We start from the raw sequence: 22,323 nt of genomic DNA on the forward strand, positions 1-22,323 counted from the left end.
AGAGTATTAGTAGGTTCTGATGATGATAGTGACCAAACAGAGACACAGCTGGGGGGGGGGGGGTGCAGAGGTTGAATCTGACACTGAGGTCCTGACTCACTCATCCCCTGGATTTCCTTCAGACACAGTCAGTATGCCTACACATACCCATTCCACTGAGCTCTCAGATAAAAGACAGGTTTAGGGTGACACAGTTGATCAGAGTAGTGTTGTTACTGCAATTACAATGCTGGTTGACTCTGACCATAGCCAAAGTGTGGGCGAGGTGCCACACAGGAGGGTTGGTAGGGGTGCTCGGAGGAGGCCTGTTGTCCGCCTTCCATCTGATCCTGGTGTGTCATTACGTGCCACTCAAAGTATGTTTAGGGCCATCCTGGAGGCACAGGCACTTTCCACTAGGGCCTCCAAGAACATGCTTAGGGTTCTAGATGTGGCACAAGCTGATGTGCATGACTGCCTCCACCATGTATCCAGTTCAATGGATCAGATGAATGCCATGATGGAGTGGGCAGTGTGTCAGTGATGGAACATCTGCTGGGAGGGGGACAGCATTCACATTGCTGTAGGGCTGCAATATTTGCTGCTGTTAGCCAATGTGGCCGTACCTGATCCCGCTGAAGTAGTGGCACTATGTCTGCTACTCTGTCAGTGGTTGAGATGTCCATACTCAAATGTTATAAGACACAAGGTCATGGACCTGGGTGCTTGTCCAGCAGACATTGCTCACATTCATGTAGCACCAGTACATCTGACCATGGGCATGGACGTGCCAGTGCAAATCCTGGTAGAGCCAGTTCTCACGGTTGGGGTGATGACGATGAATTGATACCTCTACCATGCACAGCTCACACCTGTCTGACATGCAAGACTGTAGAGCTCCCAGAGAACTTGGCTGTGTTCATGCAGACACTCAAATATACATTTGACATCAAGTGCCCATACAGACACCCACACATAACAGGTACATGAGACATTCATGAGGCTTGTAGGTCATTCTGTCTCAGTGGTTATTTGATAATTAGCCTGCCTGTCTTCCTTACTCACACAGTCACTACTTTTGTGTCAGCCTTGGCCTCCTGCCCCCCCAAAACCCCACCCTGTGCAAATGACAATAACTGTGCAATCTTCCTGTTTCTATCTTTTGGATTCAGGGATGTGTATGTATTTTGTCTGATGCACGGGGTGCATACTAACTGAGTGCTTAGTATATATATTGAAGATGCTATTTTTAAACTTTTACTGATTTCTTACAGCCTTTTTCCTGTTGTGATTACTGCATTGAAATTACTGAGACATCAGTAAGGCTTATTTCTCCACTTGTGAGAATGCAGGGATTATTAGACATTTTGACTGCTTTTTCTATTCTGGGTATTATATACATGAGGTAAATTAGCTGATAAATGCCATAAATTTATCGACATAAGTCAGTCTTGTCACATATTGATGTCATTGCTGGACAGCTCACACACATTCTACTTAGGTTCATTTTCAAGTAACAGTCTGCATGTATTCTGTCATTCATTCATGTTCTTACACATGTATTTTCCAGTTCCAAGTTCAGCATTTACATTGCCATTCCTGCTTTTACAACTGTTGTAATTTAGGGCTGAATCTGTCTGATACTACAGTGCACAGCCATTACATGGGTAGGTAGAGGTTGTGAGCATTGTCTGGCATCAATTTTAATGTATATGTGGGCATACGATGAAATATGTACCCCTTAGGTGGTTAGCATGTGTGCTATCCATTGCCTCTTGGCCAGGATAAGGGCATATTGTGCACATCTACATCTACCTACACCCACAGTGGTTGGTGGATCCCCCACTGACTCTTCACCTGCATGTGACTGTGGTGACCTTGCCAGTGCTGGTGGAATGTATGCTCCTTCCCCTTCGTGTTCCTTTGTAGCTATTTTCTCAGGATGATATTTTGTAGGATAGCACAGACTGTGATAAATTTGGCACATGTACTGGGATCATAGTGCATACACCAAAACCATGACTTCAGCAGTCCAAACACATCCTTGATGATATTTCTTGTTTGAGCATGTGCCTCATTATAATGTTCCCCTGTGGGTGGGAGTGTATTTCTGATGACTGTCATCAGCCATGGTTCAAGTGCACACCCTGCATCAACCAGTAAATGGCCTTGTGGATATCACCCCTGGAAAACCTCTAGTAGAGCTGTGAGTTATGCCAGATATGGGAGTCTTGGTAACTGCTGAGGTTTGCCAGCACACACATTCAGGATGATTCCCTTAGCATTGCACATGACCTGGCAGTTAATGGAGTAGAACACATCTCTGTTTATTTAGACCCTTCCCTGTTCCCTGGGAGTTGCTTTGACCTCAGTGTGCATGCAGTCTATGGTACCAAAGACTTCAGGAAAGTGTGCTATGGGGTAGAAATCCTGCAGAGTTGTTGCTCTTCCAACAAAATAGATAAAAAAATCCAAAGCGAACTCCAAGGCTGAGGGTACACAAACTTTAATGTCACAAAACAAAATAAAATAAAATAATAGGGCAGTAAGCCCTTTCACAGTCAACAGGCTGGTTCTTCAGACCTAATTACACACTACATCTGAATCCAATTATATACAACTCACTTACCAATTAATTAATTAAAGTCATAAATTAAATAAAACATGTCCAGCATTAAACATTGACAAAGCATCTATTTAAAATATATGAAAAAGTATAAAAAAAATACACATTTGATCATAAAATTTCACAAACTTATTTGTAAACACATACAAATGCACCTATTAGTGTAAGAGTGGATGTGTTTTAAGCACAGGTTTTAAGGTAATACACTAATTCAAGCCAGGGGGGCTTATCTGCATTCAAGCACACTATCCATCCTTGCTCTCTCATTTCTGTGAAATTCTTAAAATCACCCCCCCCCCTCTTATTACATTCTAGAACCTCCAACACTAAGAACTTAAAATCATGGCCAATTCCAAGGTCTATTGCATGTGCTGCTAGAACACTTTTTATTCTATTTTGTCTCACATCATTGACATGTTCTAAAACCTTTTCCCTCAAAGTCCTATTTCTCTTTCCTACATAAAACCTGAAACACTTCTTACAAAAAGCAAAATAAACCAGGTTCTTAGTAGCACAATTCACATATAGTGATGTCTCAATAGAAAAATCTATTATAGCATGTGTAAATAAACTATTGTAGCTCTGTCCTTGGGTGTAGGGGGAAATATATATAGTCACTGGCATGCTGTAGCATAGCATTCAGGAAATGATGTAGAACCCTGGATGCTGTTGCCCGTGACACCCCCAGCATGTCCCTTGTTGGCCTATGGAAAGTTCCTGTAGCTAAAATGCTAAGTGCTACACATACCTTGGTCTCCACAGGTATCAGCTCCTCTTGCTTTGCCCTTGCCCTCAGTTGAAGACGACAGAGGTTGCAGAGTTCCTGGAGTGTGTCTCTATCCACCCTGTAGCTCTCTACTATTTCCACCTCTTGCAGACCATGAAAAGTTAAATAGGGTCTAAATACCCTTCTCCTCCTTCCCTAATGTCTATCAGCAGCAGCATAAACTTGAACCTGTTGCACACACACACACACACACACACACACACACACACATGCAGAACAGCAACAGCAGCTCCTAATATTCTTTCCAACTAGTATAATTTCTGGAGCTGAATTCTGATAGTGTTGCTTTTGCCTTGTATTACAAAACCTAAGTGTATACAATTGCTTTATAGCTTGCTGAATAGCTCTGCTATCTTGGATTGGATGATTAGCATACAGTTCAGCTGCTTATGCTATTAAATCGCATACCATGACATTTACCATATTTGCATGGCTCTACACATTGTGTAGAGGCCTCTTACTGAATACAAATCAGTGCTCTACCATGTGCATGGTTCAATGCACACAGTTTTAGCTAGCCATGTAGGGTTTATTGAATGCTGCCCATGCTGTTGACACATAAGTACTCTATTACCAATGGAAAAAATGGCTGAAATAACACACATAAAAAAAAATGGCCACTGAATTGTATTCTGAAGAGAGTAAAAACTGGAGCATGTAAATCATCTACAGACAAAATTTATTCAAATAATAACAAATGTACAAACAAAAAAATATGATAGTTAAGTACTTTCATCCCTACTATATTTGGGACTTCATCAGAGCTAAAAAACTTTGCATCACTTCCTTTTTATAGCTCCATAGATCCACTACCATGTCCTACATCATTGATCAATTAGTATTCTTCTCGTAGCCATTGTAGCTATGAAATGAATAAATAAATGAATCTCATCATATTCCATAATAACGATCGCTTAACATGTAATTTCATTCAAGACTATTAAAAATGTAAATAATATGATATACTGGTAAAATAGAAAAACATTACTGGGGACACAAAGTCATTATTTCTTCTGAATGATGTTTGTTTCTTGGACCATTTACACCTGAAAAATTAAAAAGTTAATTAAATAACTTTATAATATATACATATTATCTATATAAAAACATGCCCCCGTTCTATCCTGACTAACACACTCACTATTACTCCAAAGTAATTACACCAGTCTTTCTTAACCATCCATTCTTAACCATCCTGAGAATCCTAGCTCCTTAGCTTACATACACCTGCTGATTACTAAATGTACCACTTGTTTTTTTCTGAAATAATCTGTAAATAATGTCTGAAATTATCTGTAAATCTTGTCTTTTTTTCTGAAAAATATGTAAATAATGTCTCTGTACACTTTATTTTTGTTTTAAGTCGTATGAAATATATTATTGTTTGCACCTTGGAGCTTTTCTCCCCGGGCCTCTGCTGTAAATGGACAAGTATCCAGTCAGACTATTCCGGTCAGCAAATGTAAAATAAAATAAAATGAATAAATAAACATGAAAAACTTTGAAACCACAACAACCACAGTACATATTGTATTACTGAAGTATGTAATTTTATTGCACAGAAAAATATAAAAAATAAATATATTTATTGAGAGGTTAGCTGTTCTCATTTTTAATACTGTTTTTTTAAAGACATATTCATTCAAACTGGGAGGGGTGAGGTAATTGCACTTAAATGGAGCTGCCATAAAGCTCCTTATACTCAAGTTTAGTCTCCCCAGGGTAAATGGTAACTTTTCCAAAATACCAAATACAAACTTTTAAAAACAAGAACAACTAAATGTGTGTTTAAACAATCCATTATTATGATTTTTTCTATTTATGTCATAGTTATGTTCATAAATCCATTTCCTTACTAATCACTCTGGTTTTCCAGTATAGAAGAAAAAAGCGAAACTAACTCCACCAAACTCCGAAAAAAGGATGCAGGAGACACGACTGCTAAACCACCTCAGACTTTAATGTTTGTAGATACAAAGCACACACAAATTTAAAATTTGCATTTTGGTAGTGCCCACCCATTATACACTAAGAAAAATTTGGTGAAAGGGCAATTTATAAGGGGGTCCAGAATGACAAGCAAGGATGACAAATTCAGAAAGGAATGTGATTTATTGGAAAAAATGTTTATTGACAGGGAGTACCCAGTAGAATTTGTCAAAAATTTAAGGGAAGAAGTAGAAAAAGGAAGAAAAGATAGGTTTGGGCCAATTTTAGGCAAAAGGGATGAAAGGAGCAATAAAGGTAAAAAAGAAGAAGAAAACTTTCAGCAATCACTAGTCCTTGAGTACAATTTATTAAACAAAAATATAAGAACTGTGTTTCAAAGGGAATGGGATAGGTTCAGGGCACTAACTGATTTGGAAGGGTTACCCGAATATTCACCTAGGGTAGTATTTAAAAATACTATATGCATAAAAGGAATCTTGGAAAAAAATAAGAATAGTATGGAAAGGTCAAGGGGAGCAAGAATAAAAAAGGGAACTTTCAAATGCGGAAAATGTAGACAGTGTGAGCACCTAATTAATGAAGAAAAAATATATATAGAAAGTAGAGAAAAATGGGTGAATAGTAAAGGGTACTACAACTGTGAATCCAGGGGGTTAGTATATTTGGCAGTGTGTATAAAATGTCTATCATTTTACGTAGGAAAGACTGAAAGAACTCTGAAGAGATGCATATACGAGCATATGTATGAAGTGAAAAAAGAAAAAGAAACAAATGCCCTATTCAGGCATACAAAGACCTGTCCGGATGCCAAATTTCAGTTCTTTGTCCTAGACCAAGTGAAGTACGACATAAGAGGGGGTCCTTGGGAAGAAATCATAGCCTACAGGGAACTGTGGAGGCAGGTGACCTTGGAAGCTAATAAATCATCTGGATTAAATGAATACATATCCATTCTGCCCCTTTTAAAAATGAGATCTGCCAAGATATAAAATAAAAAACAAAAAATAAAAAACAAAAAAGTGTATTTATATGTACTTGGCAGTAGATGGCACTAAAGTCAATATAAAATATTGTGTAATGTTTTAAACCTCATTTCTTGGATGAAACAATTATTTTAACAAATAATATCTTAATTTATTTAATAGAATATTTAATGGAATATTTATAAAGAAGGAACAGTTTTTAAATATTTGTTTTAACAATATTTTTTAACAAGTTTATAATGAATTCTATGTGAACTAAAGATAATTAAACACGAGAGCATAGCATAATGAATTATTAATTAGTTTGAGGCTTGATTTGTTGATTTGAAAGAACATTCGGACAATTGATTGGTTAATACATTTTTAATTTTGTATATTAAATGTATGTGACAGTTCAATGTGTTTATCTGATGAAGTCCATTTGGATGAAAACGCTTGTACTAGGAAGACGTTCATGGTTTTGGTATAAGCAAGATTTTATTCTCAGTATTCGTGCTGTGTGTGCTTTGTATCTACAAACATTAAAGTCTGAGGTGGTTTAGCAGTCGTGTCTCCTGCATCCTTTTTTCGGAGTTTGGTGGAGTTCGTTTCGCTTTTTTCTTCTTTGGTTGGTGTAATTGCGATATGGAAGCGGAGACCGAGGCGAAAACCGCAGGAAGTAGTGATAGTGGCCAGTCGAGAAAGCTCATTGGGCAGCTGACCGAGCTTATTGATTTGCTTACGCCTTTGTGTAAGACTCTGGTGAACAAGGAAGCAGCAATAACGTGGAATATGGAGGAAGTGGATGATAACAACGCGTTTTTGGGTCAAAGAAGTAAGCGGAAGAGAGATAGAAGGAGCGCTGAAAGAGCGAACGGAGAGAGTGAGGAACCGAATGGTAGCAGGTTTAATCCTGGTGACACTCCAGCGATTTTTTGCGAAGACCCAGAGGAAGTGAGATTTGACTTGTTCAACAAAAGCCAAGCACAGCAAAGCCGTGCTTTCACAGGTACTGTCAACTCAAGCAAATCATTTGAAATAAATGACTGGCTAAAGAAACAATACTTTTTTAACATTAATGAGAACACCCCTTTTTGTGTGGGGTAAATACAGACTCTTACAGTAAAAAAGTGGACAATATGTACAAACTAATGCACAAGTACAAAACTATTGTGATAGAAAATGCATATTTGACTGAATGTTTGAAAAGGGATATAGTACCGAAAGGTCTGAGGACCTGGAAATATCCCAACAATGTACAAATTGGTTCCTTGTTTCACAAGGAATTAATAGGGGTGTTTAACAAATGTGGTTTGGAGATTGTTAAACTCATTATTAAAGAAAATGAAAGAAATCTAGAAAGCCTTAAAACTCAAATTGATGCTCTCGATGTTTTGATTAGAGATGATTTAATTTTTAAAATAGGAACTGAAAGAAAGAAATATTATGAAATAAAGGAAGATGTAGATGAAAAATGTAATGCATTAATAAATAGAAAGTTGGACAAACTAAAGAGGGACATACACGAGTATGAAAATCAGATTAGTTATCCTAAACCCTCTTTTTATAGGAATAAATATTATTACAATAGTATTGACAATAGGAAGAATATAGAAAAACCTAAGGAGAAAGATGAAGGTTTTGAGTGGATTGATAATGGATATGAAATGGATTTCCCACCCCTCGGGGAGCCTATGAGAGAGAAATGGCCGGAAAAAAGTTGGAATGAAAATTTTCACAAGTGGGGGGGGGAGAAGGGGAAGGGGGAGATATATGTAAATGAGACCCCCAGTCCTAAAAGAAACATTTCACAGGTTGTAAATAGTAGTAATACAGAAAAGAATGAAAAAATGGATATAGGGATATCAGGTAGTATCAATTCTAGTTCAAAAGATATAGAACAAGGAACGGTGACGGGCAAAAATATTGAAGTGAATGGTAATAGGTACACTTCTGAAGGGTTTACTATCTACAATTTTAGTAGGTTAGAGCTGGAATTCCATCATTTTAGGTTGCTAGAGAAAGGCTTCAAGTTTATACCACTCACAAAGGGTAATTCTACCCAAACATTAATTGACATGAAACTTTTTCTCAGGAAAATGAATTTAGAATTGTTATACCATAAAGAAGGCATGAATTCAAATTTAAAAGATAAAGTATTGCATGATAAACAATTAATAAAAAAATCTGTATTTAATCCTCCTATTCATATGCAGTTAAAGAATTTTGAAAATATTATGGAAAAGGAAGTCAGGAAAAATGAAAAAAAAATGAAATATCATAAGACCCACCACAACTTGTACCCGAATGAATATCACAAGTTAGAGGAACTAAGAACCAACAATGATATTAGGGTGATGAAACCCGATAAGGATTTAATGGATGTAATTGTATATGAAGGTAAGATGAATGCGCTACTATAAGATGAAGTAAAATATGGGGTGGTGTCTAGGAATGAGATTCATACGGCATATAAGAAAATTGATAATATATTGGAAGGTATGATGAATGAAAACCTTATTAATGTTAAAACTTTAGATTTTTTGAGAGTGGATAAGCCAAAGGTGCCCGTGATATTCGGTATTCCAAAAATCCACAAGAATAGCTCGGACCCACCCCTGAGACCAATTGTTTCAGCGGGTGGATCCAAAACTAACACGTTAGCTAAATATGTGGATGTAAAGGCCAAACATGTATGGGTAGAGAAAGAAGCAATTTTAAAAGATTCATGGGACTTGTTGAGATGTTTGAATCATAGTATATATCATGAAGATTTAGTTTTAGTAACTATAGATATAGTGGATTTGTTTGGGTCCATTCCATATGGGGCAGGTATGTTAATGTTTGAGGATGAAATCTTCAAAAACAAGAAGATGACACATGAAGAAAAGGTAGTGTGCACAGGCTTAATGGACTTAGTGTTAAAAAATAATTTTCTCACTTTTAATGGGGAATTTTTTCAACAGCTACAAGGAGTAGCAATGGGTGCAGCCTGTGCACCTACCTTTGCTAACCTAGTTCTTGCTAACTGGGAGGAACAATACCTGTTAAATTCAACATATGTCGAATATTGGACTTTATACAAGAGGTTCCTTGACGATATTATAATTTTTTGGACAGGGGGCTTAGAAAAATTAGATGAATTTGTTAAATATATAGGACAGACTACAGAGTTCTTAAAGTTTACCTGTAATTATTCAGAAAAGAATATCCAATATTTAGATGTGGAAATAACCTTGGAGAATAATAGGTTTGAAACAAGTGTATATAGAAAGCCTACATATGTAAATTCTTTTTTGCATTTTGGTAGTGCCCACCCATTATACACTAAGAAAAATTTGGTGAAAGGGCAATTTATAAGGGGGTCCAGAATGACAAGCAAGGATGACAAATTCAGAAAGGAATGTGATTTATTGGAAAAAAATGTTTATTGACAGGGAGTACCCAGTAGAATTTGTCAAAAATTTAAGGGAAGAAGTAGAAAAAGGAAGAAAAGATAGGTTTGGGCCAATTTTAGGCAAAAGGGATGAAAGGAGCAATAAAGGTAAAAAAAAAAGAAGAAAACTTTCAGCAATCACTAGTCCTTGAGTACAATTTATTAAACAAAAATATAAGAACTGTGTTTCAAAGGGAATGGGATAGGTTCAGGGCACTAACTGATTTGGAAGGGTTACCCGAATATTCACCTAGGGTAGTATTTAAAAATACTATATGCATAAAAGGAATCTTGGAAAAAACTAAGAATAGTATGGAAAGGTCAAGGGGAGCAAGAATAAAAAAGGGAACTTTCAAATGCGGAAAATGTAGACAGTGTGAGTACCTAATTAATGAAGAAAAAATATATATAGAAAGTAGAGAAAAATGGGTGAATAGTAAAGGGTACTACAACTGTGAATCCAGGGGGTTAGTATATTTGGCAGTGTGTATAAAATGTCTATCATTTTACGTAGGAAAGACTGAAAGAACTCTGAAGAGACGCATATACGAGCATATGTATGAAGTGAAAAAAGAAAAAGAAACAAATGCCCTATTCAGGCATACAAAGACCTGTCCGGATGCCAAATTTCAGTTCTTTGTCCTAGACCAAGTGAAGTACGACATAAGAGGGGGTCCTTGGGAAGAAATCATAGCCTACAGGGAACTGTGGTGGCAGGTGACCTTGGAAGCTAATAAATCACCTGGATTAAATGAATACATATCCATTGTGGCCCTTTTTAAAAATGAGATCTGCCAAGATATAAAATAAAAAACAAAAAATAAAAAACAAAAAAGTGTATTTATATGTACTTGGCAGTAGATGGCACTAAAGTCAATATAAAATATTGTGTAATGTTTTAAACCTCATTTCTTGGATGAAACAATTATTTTAACAAATAATATCTTAATTTATTTAATAGAATATTTAATGGAATATTTATAAAGAAGGAACAGTTTTTAAATATTTGTTTTAACAATATTTTTTAACAAGTTTATAATGAATTCTATGTGAACTAAAGATAATTAAACACGAGAGCATAGCATAATGAATTATTAATTAGTTTGAGGCTTGATTTGTTGATTTGAAAGAACATTCGGACAATTGATTGGTTAATACATTTTTAATTTTGTATATTAAATGTATGTGACAGTTCAATGTGTTTATCTGATGAAGTCCATTTGGACGAAAACGCTTGTACTAGGAAGGCGTTCATGGTTTTGGTATAAGCAAGATTTTATTCTCAGTGTTCGTGCTGTGTGTGCTTTGTATCTACAAACATTAAAGTCTGAGGTGGTTTAGCAGTCGTGTCTCCTGCATCCTTTTTTCGGAGTTTCCAGTATAGAAACTTGAACAGCTTACATACTTTGCCATATATATATATATATATATATATAGATATATATATATAGAGAGAGAGAGAGAGAGATGGCTAAATAGATAGATAGATTGATATAGTTATAGATATATATACCACACCCAAAGTAGAACAATTACCATTTTCTAGTCTAATAGTGTTATCTCTTACATCTACTTTGTCACCCACCAAAATGTACGAACATTGCTTACAATATCCACATTTAGAGGTACCCCTTTTCTTACTTTCTACATTTTTTTAATTCTTCAACCAATCCTTTAAAATTATTGCTGTTTTACACACAAAATTTGGTCCATTCCCTACTCAATTAAATACTTCATTATTTGCTCTCATAACAGCCTATTTTTCTCCATAATATTTCAACCTCTCTTGCTCTATCATTATACAATACAACTAAAGACAATTCAAACTTTTTCGTATATACCAAATAACATCCATGCTGTTTACATCATATTTTTTTTTGGGGGGGGGTTGCATTTCTTTCAATCATAATAAGTTAAAAATTGAACCTGGCTTTTTCTAGAATTAGAGTATTTTTATTGCATTTATTGCATTTGTCTAACTGCAATGCCAGTTTTCCCAAAATGTATTGCTTATTACCAATTCTTCATTCTTATCCAATAACATCACTTTTTTCTTTCATACATAATAGTAATTATATTTAAGAATTCAAAGAAAGGAGAAACAAGACATTTCTATGAAAAGGAGTCCTTAAATGCTTAAAAAACTGTATTCTAGTAACTGTAACTCTCTCTTCTACAAACAAACGCCAAAGAAGTGGAAACTGATCTTTCCTAACACATATATGAGAGTTGGAGCATTGGGTAATACCCCCCCAAAAAATGTAGCCAAAGAACATTATAGTCAGCATCAAAGTAGTTCATCCTTCCTTGACCCTGATTCTTATATACTTGACCAGCAACCTCTCTATTAAAATCTACCTGAATAGATTTCTAGTGTTTGAATATTATAAATTATTGCAGCAACTATTCTAGAGAAATAAAATGTCTTATTAGAAATATGCTCAATCACTTTGTTAAGCACAAATAAACAAAAAACTGAATCATCAAGTGTAGGTACACAAGAAAGATTTGCATGTGATACGATGTGGTAAGCACCCAATAATATAGGCAAAATTGCAGGACACTCTTACACCATATGAAAACAATCTGCTTTCTCAGTCTTGTATTTCCAATACAGACAACACACACATATTGTAATTGTTCTACTTTGGGTGTGCGTGCACACACACACACATACACACACACACAAACACATACATTCAAAAATAAATAAATATGAAACTGCAAAAAAAACTGAAAGAACTGAAAAAAATAAGAAATGCAGCCAAAGAATGAACATCCATCACTAATAAAAAAATAAATAAATAACAAAATTAAGAAAATGTCTCACAAAACCTAGAAAAAAATTAAGGAAAAAATAAAGCAAATCATGAAAATTCTTAAGAAGCCTATAAATGAAAGAAAAAATGAAAATAAAGAATCAACCCATAAAAAGACATAAAAATATTAAAGTAATTCAGCTTTCATAACTACTAGGGTAAAATAACAATAAACAAACAATGGACTTGTTTCAGGAAGAACTCAACTGTGAGGGTAAACTACTGCAGCAAAAAAAGGCCAGTTAACAAAACTGTAAAAAAAAAAAAAAAAAAAAAAAAAGAGTTTCAGAGTCATAATAGCCACAGTGAGCTACATTTGCATGTCTCTGAATTTCACTGTGATTACTGTGTGTGAGAATAAGGGTCTATATTATAAAAAAACATCGAATAACATATGGTCGACACCATATGGTTGATGTCTTCAAACGTCAACCTTATAAAAAGACAAAAAAAAAATTTAAGCAGGAGAGCAAGCCGCCCTGCACCCCCCTGCACCCCCCACACCCCCCACTACTTAAATATACCAACTCCGATACTGCACTACATTGCAGTAAACAGAAATCTCCCCTTACGGAGATTTCCGTTTACATGTTCGAGATTCTGAGCATTCAATATTCTCGTGTAGACAATGTCAGATTCGACAGTGTCGGCTTTCGAGAATATGATATAGACCCGAGAATAAGCAGTCTGCTGGGGTAATCACCAATTGCAACCTATGCATTGCATTGGTACAGGCACCATGTCACTCATTCCCACCACACATGAACACACAGATACACATACATAGAAGGGCACATTCCCATACCTCTAAACTGCTCCTGATTTTACAGAACACCCATGAGTTTGCCTATAATATATACCATTTCTTGTCAAAAATCAATCAATAATTCAAGACATTACAGTTTCAAAATCTGTTGTTCTATTAATTTTTTGAGATACATGGAGTAATAATTCAAATGTGTCCCTGATGTCAAGTATTCTCCAGTAATACAACCTTTACTATTTAGACTAAAAGGAAGAGTGGTATGGAAGCATGGTAATTAAAAACACACCTGTGCACACACACAGAGACACACACACTCACAGATGCACACATTAACTGTACTTAAGGAAACATCCCCAACCACTCACACAAACACAAATACAGTCATCCATTCACCCATAAGCACACACTCACAGATACACACACACACACACACACACACACACACACACACACACACACACACACACACACACACACACACACACACAGAACTCCCCCCTGCCTGTGTGCTCTCTGGCTTTAGAAGTATCTCATCTGATGAAGTTATTTGGTGACGAAAACGTATAAGGAATTGTGGAGCGTTAATGTGTTTTGGTGTTATGTCCGTGGTGTGGATTTGCTAATAAACTGTTTGTGTTTGAACTACGTGGTCTCCGGTGCTCCTTTTACTTGGTTTACAGTACTGTGGTTGGAGCATTGTGCCATATTCGCTTTTTGGATTTACTAATAATAACATACCTTAAAGCTTTGGTTTAAATCATATGATATGACTTACTACTGAATTGCAACTTTTGTATCAAATTTTATGTGGCCTTGGTTTTAAAATATCAGATATGGAGTAGGAATCATGTATCCCATTAAATTGTTTTAATGATTATAAATTTCAGCTGTGTTTGATTGATTTTACTCTGATGAAGTCATATGGATATGACGGGCGAAAGCGCTTGGCCTTTTTTCTTGTGAATAAAGTTTGTGTCTCTGTGAACACTGTACAGATTTTTTTATTTTTTGTTTAATATTTGTTTGTTACACTAATTTTCACTCTGTGAACAGGTACCATGGAGTGTATGCATTGTGGTAATCTTTTAATTCAGAGACAGTCCTAATGCAGTGCTTTTGCGTGAAGATATGCAGCACTGCATATGGTTGTCTCCGTGGCTATGCTACATTCTAATGAGGCAGTCCAGAGGAGAGGCACATGCTAATTAGCCATGTGCTGTCTCTCTCTCTCTCTCTCTCCCAGAACTGCCACCTGAAACCAATCTATGGGCTCAGTGATTCACAGACTTGCTCAATTGTGCAAATTTCCATGGCCACATCTACCATGTTGTCGTAGTGAACACAGCCAAATGGTTGTATTAAACCATCATGGAAGAGGTGAGTACTGAGGATTTTAGAAGTCAGGAAGGTTGGGAGATGCATGACTGAGTGAGTGTATGTGAGGGCTGTAAGTGTGAGCATGTGCTTATGTCTGTGCGTCTGCTTGGGAGATAGCATAAGGGAGTGTGTTTGTGTGTGTGAATGAGTCTGTGATTGCAATCAGGTGGGTAGGGGACTGTGTGTGCGTTTGTGTGTGTGTGTGTGTGTGTGTGTGTGTGTGTGTGTGTGTGTGTGTGTGTGTGTGTGTGTGTGTGTGTGTGTTTGATCTAAGTGGGCGATGGGTTGGATGGCATGCCTCCACACACTCTTAGACTTTAATCAAAAACAGTAGGTGGTGAACCACTAGCCTCCAGGGATTGCATTATAAGACTTATGCCTTCATAAAAAAAAAACAATACAGGGATTGGGGGGGTGGGGGAACCACTAGATACCAGATATAATACTTATCTGCCAGCAAAATGCAACCACTGCAGTTACATACTGTGGGAGTGCTGATCTGCACATAGTGGTAGTTAACTATGATTCGGAGACATACTAACTAACCAGTAATGAGGTTGTTTCTCATCATGGTTACCATGCCTCGGAATCACAAAATAGTATAGTGTGGGACTGGGGCCTTTTAACTGTGTGCCTTATGGTTCACACTAGGCCTGTTCACTCATCCCTGCGTATGTCTTTTGAAGAAATCCATGAAATCATCATTAAAAAAAAAACAAATTACAAAATAGAATAAATCAAAACCCTAATACAAAAATACATTAAAATCCCCACAAAAGTAAAGAAAAATACAGAAATAAAAAGAACTTCTAAACTGTATTTAATCTGATGAAGGCATCGCTAAAGCTGGCGTTGAAGTATAAAATTACCCTGCTGACTATATTGCCACATTCCAGACCCAATCAAACACCCAAACTAAACCTTAGATTCCATACAAATGTCATTAAAATTAAATACAATTGACCCACAAAACAAGTAAAACGTTTAACTATAACCAAAAATAAAAATAAACTAGCTTAGCAAACTGACTTGTTGGACCTCACGCTAAATGCAGGCATGACTCAACAGCTCTTCAAGAGATTAAAGACATACCCCTTAAGCAAAAAAAAAAAAAAAAAGAAAAAAGCATTGAAAAACATTCTAAAGAGAGCACATACTAGTATACATCTCCCATTGTAACTCAAGCTGTGAGAAAGAAAAGTGAAAATCAGTTTATTAATGTTACTGGAAAACAGTACTGTACGGAAAAGACACAGAAAATGGATGTGTGTGATATATGGGGCTATGGGCTATAATTAATTAAATAGTCTGTGGTATGAGACCTCATTTTGTCACTCATGGCTTTGCTACTCATTATGAAACATTTTCTTAAAACATACAATGTCAGATATTTAATTTATCACATGGCAACGTTTTATGCATTTTTTTACTCTCTCTCTCTCTGTCTCTCTGCATAGATGCATTTATAATATTTCTGCATGTGTGTGTGTGTGTGTGTGTGTGTGTGTGTGTGTGTGTGTGTGTTTGTGTGTGTACATGTTTAAGTGTCAACATCTGCATGCATTTGTACATGTGTGAGAGAATGTGTGTGTGTGTGTGTGTGTGTGTGTGTGTGTGTGTGTGTGTGTGTGTGTGTGTGTGTTCGAGTGTGGTAGTATGTGTCTGCATTCATATGCTTCTCAACCACTTCTCATGAAATAGTGCATGTGAGTGAATCTAAAGAACTGCTTACATACAGTTTCTATGGGGAAAGGAGAGTGTATGTTTTTCTGTATGCATGCTCATATGTTTGCATGCATGTGCAACTGTATCTGTGCATGCCTATGTGCCCCTAAGTCTTCCCTTCCATACTAGCTTCAGGAATGTTATCAAAGACTGCACAATATGTAATGATCCATCTGCAAACCAAAGTATGTTTGCTTGCTTCTTGATTGGCACAAAATCTTAATTTGAAGTTGACAGTTGTGTTATTTTTTGTTTGTCTGTTTATTTTTTAATTCTGTTGTCCATCTGACCAGTAAGACCTAGAGGAAAAAGCTCCCGAAACAATATGTTAATTCCATTTTCAACAACAGTAATTATATTATACATCATACAGCAAGAATAAATATAATAGCAAATGTACAAGCTAGTTCATACAGAAAATTCACTTCACATCCATTCAGTAACAGCAGCTTAATAACAATGTATAAACTTGTAAAAAGGGTTCATAAAATGTTTATAAATAAAATATTTCAACAAATATGAAAAATATCATAAAAGTTAATCATATTTGTTTTTAGTACTACATAAAATGTTAGTTTACCAAGTTCACACAGAGACAGTAATAACAGAACAAACAGTATTCTGACTGTACACGTTTATTAAAAATAATAGAGAAGGCAAAATACAGCAATAATATTAAATTCATATGTCCTCAAATGTTCCATCTTTCACTAGGTCTGTAAATTTGCCATCTTTGATTAAGTCCTGATGATTTTTGTCTACACATCTATATTAAACAGATTCTTTCTCGTGAGGGTAGATGCATTCAGGAGATAGAGGCCCCAGTGGGTAGGCATGGGTCACCAAGCATGAGCCACAGAAAGCTCATTTTCTGGCTGATGCAATGTGGTTACAATCCTGAGATGACATCCTTGAGCAAGGAACAAACTGTTTACTTTCAGATCTATTAATGCATAAGCCCACATGGGTGGTGCTGTACCTGGGAATTTGCTGAAGTCCGAGGAAATGCTGGGATGACTCAGTAAACATTTTCTGTTTCTTCCGGCATACTCATTTTTGGTGAAAATAATTCCTGAGCAGAGCTCTGCTTATTTCATCAGTGTAAGATTATCTGCTACTTACTGACACAGGATCAATGGATACTTGCCAGCTATAAGTAACAAGAGAGATGGAATAGTCTATGAACAACTGCCAACACAATAAATATGAAAGGATATCTGAAGCTTCACAACACTTCCTGTAAAAAGTAGTAGCTAGTGCTCATAAAACATGATATAGGTAATTAATATCAGAATACACAAAGACAGGTAGTGATGAAATTCAACTCAAAGAGAGTAAAGCTTTTTAAAAAAATAACATAAACCACAACTTTGAGGCTGAAAAACAGCACAGCAATATACCTTAATGGAAAGTAATAATTACAGTAAATACTAAGAAATGCATTCACAGAAAAGAGCATTCTGCTTTGTTTGGATAAATATTATTTAATTATTGCGTTTTTATTTTTAACCTGTGTGGACATTTTATACTTCATGCAGAGTAATTCAACTGACATGTAGAACTAAAGGATTTGGTTTGCAGCTGAAGACAACTTAAGAGTGCTCAGTCATTAGTCACATTCGCTCTTTGTTATCTCCCTTTGTTGCATATCACAAACCATGTGTCTTTTATTGCTTCATAATCCTTATATGGTTATCCCAGTTTGGCTCACTTGCCATAATAGTAACAACATACATGACTGTATTCATTTAGCAACTGGAATTACCAGCTTATTTTAAGACATATTCTATAAATAGGAAGTGGACCTTTGGCACTTGTTCTGAAACCCATGTCTGTTGAACTTCAGACACTTCTGCTTCAGTCTGACTAACACATACTCAAATGTGAACGTACAGTATCAGTTACAAATAACATGTATTATTAGGTAACAGTAAAATCTATAGGCAGCACTAAACACACAGTTCTTTGACTGCCCATCACCTACATCATATGTGATTACTTCTATTAATATGAAGTTACAATGTTCTTAGGGGCCAGGCTTTTTTTTACACTTGTACATATCACAATAAAGAAAAAAGTGGAAAATTTAATCTTTATGGAAAAAGTGACAACCATAAAACACGGAGGACACCCATTCACTCCTATGAGAGTTACTGTGGTGCATGGAAGTTAAGCGAAGATGCTGCAATGGGGGAGGTGAATGTGTGTGGACATGTGCTTGCATACCTGTAGGGAAACAAAAAAAGCTGCATGAATATTTGTGTATGTGTGTGTATTTCTGCCTGAGTGGTCACATTAAAAGGTTAGGTAGGTAATCAAGAGTCTGGATGTGTACGCATTTATGCATGTGTGTATGTGTGTGTGTGTGTGTGTGTGTGTGTGTGTGTGTGTGTGTGTGTGTGTGTGTGTGTGTGTGTGTGTGTGTGTGTGTGTGTCTGTGTTTGTATTGGAGCATGAGTGAGGGAGAATGGATGATTGTTTCTGTGTGGGAAGGCACATTTGCTTGTTGTGTCTTTCGGCTTTTCCCGGTTAGGGGTCGCCACAGCGGAACTCCGGTCCGCTAATGATTGGCAGTAGATTTTTATGTGCCGAGTTGCTAGCTCTGACGCACAACCTTCAACGAAGGTATGCCCATTCACGCATGTCTCCACGCAGAAGACGCTCTAGCTGAGAATCGAACCGGACAGCGTCTTACTGGGAGGCGACAATGCTACCGCAGCACCACCACCGCGGACGGAAGGCGCATTTGCTGATGAGTAGATATTAGGTTAATCACCCAGCCATTTTTTTTTCCAGACTGCCATAAATCAAACTGAGAGCTCAGACTCTAGTATCAGCAGATTTACTATGCTTTTCTGTAAAAAAACAAAAAAAAAAAGTATCGCAAACCAGGAAAAAAGTATGTTCCTCCTCCTTCTGATGTGGCCTTGACATCATGAAATGGGCAGAAAATAGGCGGGGAGAAGGAGGGGATGATGCATGTGGTTAGTAAAGATGTGAGGGGTGTGGCCTTAGTCCAGTTTCAGCCAAAATAAAAGGTGGCAACCCTATGTGTCTCTGTTTGTATAGGGAAGTACCTTTGCTAACATGATACAAGGGCCACTGGGAAGGACATTAATGTGGTCAGGTCTGACAATGCTAGTGTCTGATTCAGAGACATGCTAAAGATCTGACAATGATGTCTTTCTGACTGCAACCATACATGTATCTGACTCACATTTTCTCAGTGTCATGCTAATTGAACAGCTCACAATGAGCAATTAGTGCAAGAAGTGAGCATTTTTTGAATCCTAGGAGAATGTTCAGTGACTCAGCATTTTATCTATATTAAAGTAATAGTTCAATAGCTGGATGTAACTTACACTGTATAATAGAAAGTAATACGTAAAGTAATGTGTACAGTTCTATGTAATAAAACAAATGAAATATCAAATCAGATGTTGCATTTTATTGTTATTGAAATGTCAACATTAAATATGCATATTCCTGTGCCTATAAACTCTAAACATAAAAATGTATTAAAATATACATTTCTTTAATTTTACATACAAATATCCAGCATTAAAGAAAATATTTTTCTATACTTTGAAGTTTTCTTTATACTAGGATTTATCAAAGGTTTTAAAGTTATACAGTTATTAAAAATGAAACATGGTGGTTTACTTATTGGTTTAATTGTGTAAAAGGAACCACAGTTTTATCAACTAGTAATATTGATCATAAGTAATAATATTGATCATAAGTATGAATTATATTCTAAGGACCTGTCCTTAGAACCCCTGGCCAGGGCATTAACCTAGTAATATCACTATGATCCTAAGACTGGCACAAAACATTTGGCAGGTTGTATCATTAATGATCAGTAAAATATCTATCACGTATCTATACTACTAAAAGATACAAGAGGTTCTTAATTTTTGTCTCAGCTGTACAAAATTATTTTACCATATAAACCATTTTTTTCCACATTTGTACTGGTATTAATTTAAACCAAACTAATTACACAAAACTTACAGGTATAGATAAAACTACAGTACAAGGCTTAGGTAAAAGAACAATGGCATCTTATATTTTGAAAAAAAAAATCAACTGGAAATGTATTCATTGAGCTTCACTTACTCCTCCAGGAACTGGAAAAATATATTAAAAAGATAATATTGGGGTATTCAGAAAGTCATAATGTGACCACTGCAGTAAATAGATAAGTATAAACTGCATGGCAGAGTTTATTAGGTGTACATAAGTGTCAACATATCTCAGATCTGCCACGGACAGTTTTGTACAATTTAGCAATGCATTCATGAAAATGTTAGTCACTATACAGGTCCATAGACTGTGCTTTGACAAGATCTTGTGAATTGAGTCCATTGACATGCTAGTTGCATGTTTGAAGTGATGTGTGTTCGCACATGCACTGAATTGATGCATATGTGCTACATGGGTGCAGCTGAGATCCCATGCAAGGACTATACAGCAAAGTGTTAACTGGTTTCATAGAATAAACGGAAGGGAAATGGGGTGATAGGAGGGTCAGAAAGCAGCAACAGTAAGCACAGGCATACACAGAAGGGCAGACGAAAGTGAGGAATTGTATGTGGGTACAGAAAGGAGGGCATTATTTGTGGGACATGTGCCTTTTTTAAGATGGGTAGGGGGAGGTGGAGGCATGGAGATGTTGCATGTAGGAAGGAGGGTATATGTATGGCAACAGGTGTAGACACACAAATTAATAATACAGACAAAGGCTGGCATGAGATGTGTTAAAACAGAGTGGGCCACAATGAACAAAAATAGAGAGATAGAGGATGGACAAGTGGTGATGTGGGGGACTAGATAGCAAAAAGAGGAGGGTGATTTACACGTATGTAAGAAGAATGCCATTAAGGGACTAGGGAGGGCTGAGGACAGACTGCAAGTTGCCCCAGCAGGGAACCAGCATAGAAGTCAGTCACCTTCATGGCTGACAGCATGGTCAGGTTCCACAGCTGGTGGCCCAATGGTCATGACCAGGTGGGTATGTGACTCTTCCAGTCCTATGATAACATGCTTCAGGATACTGGTATAGGTATCAAGCCTCCAGTCCACCTCAGTTCTGACCAGCTGCCACTCTTCCTACTGGGTAACCCAGGAGCACCCTTCTGTGCTACTCTTCAATGAGGAGTCTATGCCACAAACCAGGGACCGCCATCAAGGCCTCTAGGCCACACGCTACAGGATTTATTCTCTTTAGTTTCTAATTTTACTTGTGCTTGTTAACTAAATAAGTGGATTGATCCTTGGATCTTTTTCAGCCACAACTTGGGTGCAAAATGCAGAAAATTACATGGAAGTCACATATCTCATTTCATAGTGCAAAGTTATATACAAGTCACATTTTCATTTTATGGCAAATAATTTTACAGTATTACATATAAGTGAAATTGTTCAAGTCTTAAAAAGAAAACACAGAATGAATTGTATAATACCTATTTTACTGCTAAAACGTTTACACAACTTTCTTCATGAGTCCATTCATATTTGAGAAATTTCCACAGTGAGGCAAGGTGTACTCCTATGCACATTCAAAATACAGTTTGCACAGTGAGTCTGCTCAAGCGTGTGTTGGAACATACTTGTAGTATACTACGAATTCATAGAAACATAAATGTATCAGAGCTGTAGCTATGATAGGGGCTTAGGATGTTGGGAGATGTGTGGCTTGCAAGAGATAGAGTAAGATGCGGATTAGCTGAGAGGAGAGCTTAGGAAAAGTGCCAGTTTGAGTGGGGGATAAATGGGAGGCTATCTATGCAAAAGAAAGAACGTTATGGATTTGAGCCACCTTAAAATTCACTATTAAGTTAATGATGTGGGAAATGCAAACAGGAAAGTACCCAGCCAAGTCTTTGTTAATAAA

Source organism: Protopterus annectens, chromosome 14.part0, assembly GCF_019279795.1.
Source record: "Protopterus annectens isolate FY-2018-M chromosome 14.part0, PAN1.0, whole genome shotgun sequence".
Lineage (NCBI taxonomy): Eukaryota > Metazoa > Chordata > Ceratodontiformes > Protopteridae > Protopterus > Protopterus annectens.